Source organism: Onychomys torridus, chromosome 16 (assembly GCF_903995425.1).
Source record: "Onychomys torridus chromosome 16, mOncTor1.1, whole genome shotgun sequence".
Lineage (NCBI taxonomy): Eukaryota > Metazoa > Chordata > Mammalia > Rodentia > Cricetidae > Onychomys > Onychomys torridus.
The window spans coordinates 43,454,519-43,464,394 of record NC_050458.1 but is presented as its reverse complement, the minus strand read 5'-3'; the positions used below and the strand labels follow the sequence as shown (position 1 = coordinate 43,464,394).

Below are 9,876 nucleotides of genomic sequence, written 5' to 3'. Positions count from 1 at the left end.
TTTCCTGCTGCCATTTCTATGCCTCCATCCCCTAACCCTGCAACCCAGAGGTGCCCTTCCCTCCTGTGGACTGAGATGCAGGACAGCACATTTGGGGCAAGTCATGTGTCACACTGATTTTTAAATCTTTAGTGTCCAGACAGGGTCCACACGTGTGCAGGGGAGAAAGCAAAGGAAAGAGAAGGGAGGTAGAGAGGAGGCATGCGGATGGCCAGACAAACTGAGCACTGAGCACCTCCTGCAGGGACTGAGGCCATGTCTACCTCTTGATGGGTTCCATCCCGGGTCTTCAGGGCAAAGCTGCCCCTTGTCAGGCCCACACTGTGGCAGTGACTGCTGGACCACCATGCCTCTCCCTGCCCACCCCACCCCCCAGCCTCCTGGAACTATGTCCCCAGTTTACAGCTCACCTTCCCATCACGAGGGCCAGACTTTTCTTTACTGGTCTCTCAGTCCCTTGCTCAAGGGTAAACTACTTTCACCAGTGACCCGCTATCCCCAAAGCCCCTGTCCCAGGCCTCCCTGGGGCACAGTTTTAACCCTATCTGAGCCCCTTCCATCTCCCTGCCCCGTGGCTGGGGCTCCTTCCCAGGGCACTCTACAACTCTTCCTTGACTGCCTTCTTGCCACTTGCTCTCTCTGGGTGTGTGTCAGCTCCCATGGGTTGGCAGTCTCTTCCTGAGCCAGACCCATGTGTCACCATCCCTGGCTCCTCCCTTGTCCCTGTTGCCCAACATTCTCTCTCTAAATAGCTTCTCCCCTTCGAGAATTCCCAGCTCACCAGGCATCACCTTGGCTCCTCCCTGCCCCTCCTACACAGTCTGTTTAGGAGTGCACCTGGCCTCTTTTAGGGCCCTGCAGCCCTGTCCCAGATCACACTGCCCTACTCCATCTGTGGATGATGTTGAGGGCTGCCTCCCAGGGTCTTCCTGTCCCAGGCCTCCCTTCCACAAGGGCCCCCAAATCCCATAGACCCTTATGCTCCCATCCGTCCAGCCTCTCCATAGGTGGGACAAATCAACCCTGTTCTAGCTGAGCCAGGCTCTAGTCTGCTTCCCCCACCCTCTTCCCCTCCCAGAGCAAGCACGGAAAAACACCAACTCTGCCCTAAGGAAATAAGCTAATAATTTATTCTCTGTCAAAGATGAACGGCTGTGGCAGGGGAACATAGATCCGAGTTACCCTGAATGACATGTTCTGAGTGGAAAAGGTCACATGGGCTTTGATAGTCACAGGAAAGAAAGTCATAAATCAATGTGTTTATAAAATGCAGAAGTCTGGACATCAGCTGCAGCATGGCGGGGCGGGGATCTCCTGGGTTTAGACCACAGGAGGATCAGGAGTTCAGTGTCCACTTCAGCCACATAGTGAGTTCCAGGTCAGGCAGGGCTATATGAGACCCTGTATCAAAAAAAAAGAAAGAAAGAAAGAAAGAAAGAAAGAAAGAAAGAAAGAAAGAAAGAAAGAAAGAAAGAAAGAAAGAAAGAAAGGAGAGAGAGAAGAGAAGAGAAGAGAAGAGAAGGAAAGGAAAGGAAAGAAAAGAAAAGAAAAAAGGTTGTTAAGTCAGATGCACAGACAGCAGATAGGCAATGACTGCTCAAAGTAGCTACATAAAGGGCTGGTGAGATGCCTTAGTGGGCAAGGACACTTGCTTCAAGGCCAGATGACCTGAGTTGGATTTGTCGGACCCACACGGTGGCACTGACTCCCACAGGCTGTCCTCTGACCTCCATACGCATGCCATGGTACGTGCACACACAGAGACGTACGTCAATAAACACGCAATACTTATCTTTAAAAGATGGCTAGGATGATTCTGCTGACTCTTCATAGGTCCCTTCTGTCCATCATCACTGTCAGTGTGTTCCAGGCGGCCGTTTGCTCCCTCCCAGCATTCTCTCGGGCCACCGGCTCTGCCTCTGCTCCTGTGGTTTCTTTCCACAGATTTATCAATATTTGCGTCAGAAATGCAGGTGCTCGATTTACAACGACAACAAGCATATTGATTAGCCCTCTCTTCCCTTCCCACACCCAAAGAAATCCAACCCCCTCCCATCCTAAAACCTGGCTCTGGCCGCACAGGGCAAACGACTCCGGGTTAGTGATGGCAAGAAGAGAACCCTCTGTGAGTAACAGGGCAGTGTGGGAGGTGGTGGGCCAGACCCTTAGGCCCCCATCTTCACACCTGACACTAGCCTTCAGGTGGACTCCCACAGGTGAAGGTCACACAGGGTGGAGCTGCTTATTCATCTTGCTTTTGTGAAGGTCAGGAAGCACCCTGACCCTGTGAATAAGCAAGAAATTGTAACATGATCAGCGATCATAACAATTAGCCTTTGATTCCTGTCTGCTTTCGGTTATGATCAATTTTTTTATTCCATATTTCTCTGGCCATCACTCCAGGTGTGAGCTTCCTGGTGTCACTGGGACTAGTGTGTGTACATGTGGGGAAGAGCATGGGGACTAGTGTGTGTGGTGGGGGAAGGGAGCATGGGGGCCAGAGGGGGAAGTGGGGGAGAGCATGTGATGTGCTCCTGATGCCCTGGACGTGAAGGGTAATTAAGAAAAAAAAAAAAAAAAAGGAAACTAAGTCTGAGGGAGACCCTATCTCCTGCGTGGAAGGTGTTTCCTGCGCTCCTCAGTGTGTTCTGCTGTTTGGTTGTCTGTGCGAGTCTTTGTTTCTGAACAGAAGCTGACACTGTCATTTTATTTATTATTTATTTATTTTTTAAAAAAACGGTATGTCAGTCTCCTCTTTCTGTAAGTGAGAATCCAGTGCTCTCCCACGTCTAACACCCTCCTCCCCGCCCCCCTCCCATGAGGTTTATATCAAGACTTTTGGTTGCAATGGCCTGGTGTTCATTGGCGTGACCACTTGTATTATTAGTTTAAGTGTCATTGTGTGTTTTAAGGTGATTTTTCCCTCCTGAAAAACTTTTGTTTTCCCATGAACCTAGTATTGCTTTGACTTTCTCAAGCTGACAGTTAGCTGGCTCTTTCTCTGCCTCGTGGTGGTTGTTTCAAAAGCTGAGCTGTTGCTCCAACATCAGGCCAGCCTGCCTGCTGCCATGCTCCCAGTCACCATGGCGACTTAGTTACGTTTCTATAGCTGTGAAGGGACATCATGACCAAGGCAACTTACGAAAGACAGCATTTAATTAGGGGCTCGCTTATGGTTTCAGAGGGTGTGTCTGTGACCATCACGGTGGGAAACATAGCAGGCGGGCAGGTGGATGGGCAGGCGGGCATGACACTGAGGTAGTAGCTGAAAGCCTACATCTTACCCCCAAGTTGGAAACAGAGAGCAAGACTGGGTCTGGAGTGGGATTTTGAAATTTTAGAATCCAAACCCCTCCGCCACCCCCAACCCGCGCAGTGACACATCTCCTCCAACAAGGCCACACCCCCTAATCCTTCCCAAAACAGTTCCACAAACTCGGGGACCAAGCATTCAAGTGGGAGCTATTCTCATTCAATCCATCACAGTAGTCATGGAGTCCACTGCCCCTTGGAACTGTGAACCCCAATTCAACGCTTTCTTATAAAGTCTCTTTGGTCATGGTGTCTCTTCATAGCAATAGAGAAGTAACCAGGACAATCATAGATGTGACAAGGACCATTCAGGGACTCAAGTTCCATCTTCTCATTTCTGAACTCCCTCTGCTTCCTAGGGACTCCTGGCCTGGTCCCTAGAGTCTCATCTGGGGAAGGAGCTAGGTGCAAGCACCAGGTCATGGGGCCTTCGACTTCACTTACTCAGTACTACTGTGGGCAGAATAGACGGACTGGACTATTTACAAGCAGATGGAGACTTGCTGGGACTGCCAGAGTGATGCAGCACTACCCTCCCCTAGCCACGCCTCTTTGGAAGACCTGCTTACCCGCCCGGGCCACATTTCAGGCTGTACCACACTTTCAGAGATGGACACCCCAAGGAATATGGAGAAATAGACACACAGAGCCTTGAAGACTGGCAGATGAGGCAGTCGAGGCTCAGTCCCAGAGAGACAATGTTCACTGTTCAAAGTCCCACACGGCCTGGGGCTTCTGGATCAACAACCTTGGAGTCAACGTCTCAGTGAAGAGTCTTCTATGTTGCTCAAGCTAGCCTTGAGCTGCTGGGCTCAAACAATCCTCCTGCCTCAGCGTCCCAAGCGCCTGTGACCATGGGTGCACACGGAAGTATTTTCAGTGTCGCTAGACTGCTGTCTCAAAGGCAGGCCCACTTTGCAAGCTGATTTGGAGGTGTCTGGTGGAGTCACTGTTTGTAAGCCCCTCTCCTGCCCTTTCTTGCTGTTGTTTGGGGGCTTGGGGTTTTGCCTGTTTGTGTATTGATTACCATGCTAGAGATTCAACTGGGACCCTTCACATGTCAGACGAGCTTTCTGCCACAGAATTACAGCCAGGGCCTTCTTTTTGATTTTTTATTTTTTTAAGATAAGGTCTCTGTCTTTTTAACACAAGCAGGCCCTGGGTTACAATCCTCCTGCCTCAGTCTCTCCATGATTCTGGACTTGCCTGCGCGCGCGAGCGCGCACACACACACACACACACACACACACACACACACACATACGCCCCCAGGCCTTGCCTTGACCTTTGTTTAGGTTCCAAGATCGGTGTGTCCCCATTCTGAGGGTTAGGGTCACAGGAGCAAAAGATCTTTAGGCAAAAGCATGGGGCCAGATGGGTGTTCACAGTGCCATGTGGGGAGGGAAGCTTTCCAAGCCCTGGGGACAAACTCTGGGGAAACAAAACAAAAAAAAACCAGGTCACACATTTTCTGAACCCTGCAAAAGTTTCAAAATAAAAGCCTCCCAAAAGCAATAGGCTAGAGATGGATGACCTGCACAGGCAGGGTGGGGCATAGGGATGTAGAGAGGGAGGAGGCTGAGGCCTGGGATGAGAAGGGACTTTCTGAGAAGGAAGGCAAAGCTGTACTGGTGGGTTAAAAACACTCTCACTTCACCCCAAGGGCCCTCTCTAGCTCTGCAAGGGTTAATGTCTGGCCCATCAGCAGGCCTCTGGACACCGCCTGCTGACCACACAGTTGTGCTTAAGGATTTTGAATGTGACTCATGGAAAGAGTCATGACATTAGCAGACATGGACTCCAGTGTGGCTCAGAGCATTCGCTTCTGAACGCAGCCTCACTGATGCACACCTGACCCAAGTTCTACAGAGCCTGGTGTGTGCCACACACTGAGATAGGCCCTGGGTTGGGGGACGGGTCAGACAAGCAGTAGGTACAGCTCAAAGTCAGGGCCCAGGAGATGTTGTACAGCGTTGAAAATTAAACAGGAGAGGAGAGGGTACCGGTCCCTTTGAGCAGGTTGGGAAGGTCTTCTAAGTGACCCTGGGGAGTCTGGCCTTTAGAGAAACAGGGCTGGCAGCATTTGTGAGGTGCTAAGGCCCTGTGACCATGGTGCAGAACTGGGAGAGGGTAGTGAGAGGTGGGAGACGGCTCAGCAGGTAAAATGTTTGCTGCATAGCCCTGAGGCCCTGGTTTCAGGACCCTAGCACTCTTGTGAAAGCCAGGTATGGCTGTATTAGGCAGGGGGCCTCACTGGCCAGCCAGTCTTTGCAAAGTGCTTTCTCAGGAAAAAAAAAAAAAAAAAAAAAAAAAAAAAAAAAACAGAACAAACAAACAAACAAAACCACTTAAAACTAAAAACTAAAAACCATGAAAAAGAAAATGTATGGGGGTATAATTCGAACTTCAGGGCAATTGACCAAAATAATGAGTTGAAATGAAATAGAAAAGCCTTGAGTTATCTTGTAATACGGCTTTGTCGCTTTGTCTGTCTGTGATGAATTTGTGTCTCCTGAGGTTTCCCAGGCTGGCCTTGGCCTTCCGAGCGCAGGGATTTCAGGACAGTAGAACCATGTCTGGGTTTTCCTGCTGACAAGGGACATTGTTGGAGTGATCTAGTCTTTCACTGGTGGAAACTGGAAGTGTTCAGCTTATTTGTACTATTACCACAGTATCCTCAGGGTTGGGTATGGAGGCATACATTTGCCATCCCAGCACTTGGAAGGATCATGAGTTCAAGGTCGTTCTCAGCTATACAGTGAGTTCAAGGCCAGCATGAACTACATAGTAAGATCCTATCCCAAAATAAGAAAAAGAAAGGAAAAAAGAAAGGAAGAAAATTCTTAGGGTAAGCACAGACGAGTCATCGCTAGGTCAAAGGGTGTGTGCATTTTAATTAATACAAGTGACCAAACTTTGCTCCTTAAGTGAACTTTCTTGGCCGACCCTCCTCGCTATCACTTTTGGTCATCACTTAGAATTTTTGAAAAATCTGATAGGTTCAGGTCCCGACTTTGGTTTTGTGCTTCTTTGGAGAGAGGTGAGGCTGAGCAGAGTCTAAAGCATGCCCTGCCTCCTCCTCTCCCCTGCCACCTTCCTGTCTGTGGCCCGGGACCCTTTCCTGCCGGCTTTCCCATCTCCACCTCTACGAGTTCAGTGTAAAGCTGTGTGTGGTTATTTCTCCACGGCATGTGGTGAAGGCATTTTATTCCCATTCTCTTGCTTGTGATTGCCATCCTTATTTCCTCTCTCCCCCTGCAGAATTTTCTCATTTTCCCACAGTAGCTGGTCTACCTATGTATTTCCTGTTTCTAGGCTGCCTGGTGCCTGAGGAGGCTCTTTGTCAGCAGGTTAGAGGCGGGTGCTCGCTCGCTCAGCCACTGGCTGCTCCCTGAGCCCCGCGCCACGCCACCCCCATGCTGCCCCTCGGAAGACTCAGCAAACCTGCTCCTTGGCCCCTGCCGACTCAACCAAGAGGGATACTGGCTCACCTTTCACGGCCAAGTCCGGGGAGCTCCAGCTTTGGTTGTCCCTGGACACACAGTTCCTTTTAAGGAGTTATGTATCTTATATGTTCCTTAATCCCCCGACTAAATTTACCAGCTGTCTTTTGCAGCCAAGACATTGGCTAAATTAAACTCTACGGTGGTGGACACGGTGTATCAGATGCGCCACTGGGAGCTGTGGCGGGGGCAGCCACCCCCCTGCCTGTCCTGAGGCCTGGAGGTCAAAGCGCCTAAGGGGGCCTCTCTCTCCCCTCCAAAGTACCGTGTCCCACTAGCTACCAGAGCACGGCTATTTTTTTTTTCTTTTTTAAATACAATATTTTTACTAATTCTTTCATGCAATGAATTTTGATCACATTCCTCTCTCTCCATAGCACTAACAGCTGCTCCCAGACCCACAGCTCTACCTCCCAACTTCACATTTCCTCTCTCTTTTTTAAAATGACCCACAGAGTCATGTTTGTGCTGCCCATAAACTCATGGGGGTGTGGCCATCCACTAGAGTGTGGCTAACCTGAGAGGTCACACTCTTTAAGAAAACTGACCCCCCCCCCTCTCTCTCTCTCTCACACACACACACACACACACACACACACACACACACAAGAAGCCTTCAACGGTCATTAACTCAACTAGAGGTGGGGACCCCGGATTCCTCACTCCCTCCACGCTGGAGTGTTGACTGGCTTGCTCTTGTGTGGGCAAGCACAGTTACCGTGAGCTCATGAGTACAGTGGTCCTGTCATGTCCAGAAGACACTCTTTCAGTCTGGCTCCACCCCCGCTCTGGCCCTTACCATCTTTCTGACTCTCCTTGAGTCATACAGCTCACAGTTTCTATTGAGAGACTCCCTTTATTGCAAAGGCTTATCCATTTATCCAAAACCTTTTGAATTTATTTAAAAAAAAATTTTTGTGTGTGTGTGTGCATGTGTGAATGCTTACATGTCTGTCTGTGTGTGCCTGGTGCCCAAGGAGGCCGGAAGAAGGTGTTGGATCCCCTCAAATTGGGGTTGGTTGTAAGCCACCTGATATGGGTACTGGGACCTGAACCTGGGTCTTTTGTTTCTGAAAGAGCAGCAAGTGCTCTTAACTACTGAGCCATCTTGCAGCTCACATCCAATAACTCTTTATGGATGCCTCTATTTTCCAGGCATCTTCCTGGGGGTGCAAGAACACCTGTGATTTCCTGTCAGAGATGCCCAAGTGAGTGGGAACCCCATACTGGATAGCAGGAGAGCCTTAAACACAGAGAGAGAAAGGAGGGGATGGTGGGGGTCATGTTCCACTGATGTGGCTGGAGATGCCCCTCTAATGAAGTGACTTGTGTGTCATGGAGGAAGCAGGAGCAATGGGTGTCCGGAAGAAGGTTCCAGATGCAGAAAGTAGTGGGGTTGTAGGATCTGAGTGAGGAACACAGAATGACCACACACAGTGTGTCCCAGGCCAGCAGGACCTCCCTCAGCTGCCATGTGGTGAGAGCAAGCTGGTGCCCTGAGGAGTTAGGATTCCCTTCCACAAACAGTGGGAAATGAGAGACAGGGTTGAGATTCCAGAGATGAGCCATCTCACTTCCATGGTAAGTGACTTCCCTGTGTACTGACCTCAGCAGCAACTGGATACAGAAAAGTCAGCCATGGACTTGAGGGACAAGGAGGCTGTTACAGCTCCTGGCAATTGTCTCAGCTAGTGGAGCCACATACATGTTGCTGCTGCTGCTACCCTTCAGAGGGATGCTCAGGGCCCTGCCTGCTCTGGGCCCAGTGTCACCTTGCAGCAAATTCCAACATTTGTCCCTTTCATCTGAAGGGAGGGAGCCCCTCTGTCACATCTAGAATCTAGACACACAGTCTCAGTAAGCTCTTTGAGCACACACCTGTGACCTAGTGCCCCAATGCTAGGCCACAGTAACCTGGCCTGGCTTCTAAAGACCAGCCCGTGAAGATGCCACATACCACATCTGGCCCTCCACACAAGACTCCAGAGTGGAACTGCCCACTCCCCCAGAACTGAACCAAATGCATAGCCCAGGCCCTGTCCTGGCCAGTTAGGCAGTACATGCAGAGTAATAGGTGCTACCCCCAAACACCCCCTCCTCCTCTGGTCCAAGAAATTAGAGGCATAAAGGATATGAATCACAAGGGATGAAAATGTAAATAGCTGAAGCTCGGGGTGGGGACAGTTATGGTGGTGATACCTACCAGTAAATCCATGGTCCAGTGGAAAAGTCAAGGCTGCTGCTGCTTCCTCTCACAGAGCTGCAGAAATCTCCTTTTAAATGAAAACGTAATTCCAAAGAGCGCGGAGCATCCCCATGCTGCTTGCTCAGCAACTTCATCGTGTTCATTCCTAGGAAGAGAGGACAGGAGAGCAGAGCCTGCAGCAGACAGAGTGTGGAGCTGAGCTGTGGGGCTTCTGAGCACATCAAAGGGGGAAGGAAGCATGGATGGGGCGAGGGGAGGGGTATGGAACATCCCCGGGCAGAGGAGCCTGGCTGCTGGGGAATAGAAATTAGGCTAAGCACACAGATGTCCTCTGGCATAAGATAGTCTTTCTGATCACACACACCCTCAAAATCCTGCTGGGCAGTAACACTTGCAAACTGTAGAACTGGTACAGGAGAGGAGCGCCGTGGCAGGCGGCGGCTTTGATGGTAACAAAGAGAGAAGGTGAGCATCGCAGGGTTCAGCTGTACCCTTTCCTCTTGTCCTTTGAAAGCTAACCCCCTACCCCAATTCCCATCTGAGAACTTTAAGTCTCTCACACTGTAGGCTGAACGAAGCTTTTTGACCAGACAGCCAGAGAAACCTAGGGAGGAAAGAGAAGAAAAGATGAAGGGAAGAAGCAGACCCCTTAAGCACTGTTGGGAAGGATGGCCGCCATGGGAGACAGTACTGAGGCCTCCTAAAAATTTAAAACTGGACTGTCATATGAGGATACCACCCACTGGTGAGCACATAGCAAAGGAAGTAACCAGTGTGTTGAAGGGATATTGGCATTCTCACACCCATGGCTGCATTAACCATGAGTGTCAGGACACAGCACCAACCTGAGCCTCT

General features: G+C 50.2%; 1 long non-coding RNA gene across 1 annotated transcript; it reads right to left on the bottom strand.

Annotated features, from left to right (window-relative positions):
• Nucleotides 1–1,511: 1,511 nt before the first annotated feature.
• On the bottom strand, nt 1,512–9,245 carry LOC118597218. Its single transcript, XR_004946786.1, has 3 exons — nt 9,019–9,245; nt 4,598–4,743; nt 1,512–1,934 (listed from the first exon to the last, which is right to left on the bottom strand). It is a non-coding gene; the product is annotated as an uncharacterized LOC118597218 (long non-coding RNA).
• Between the last annotated feature and the right edge of the window lie 631 nt (nt 9,246–9,876).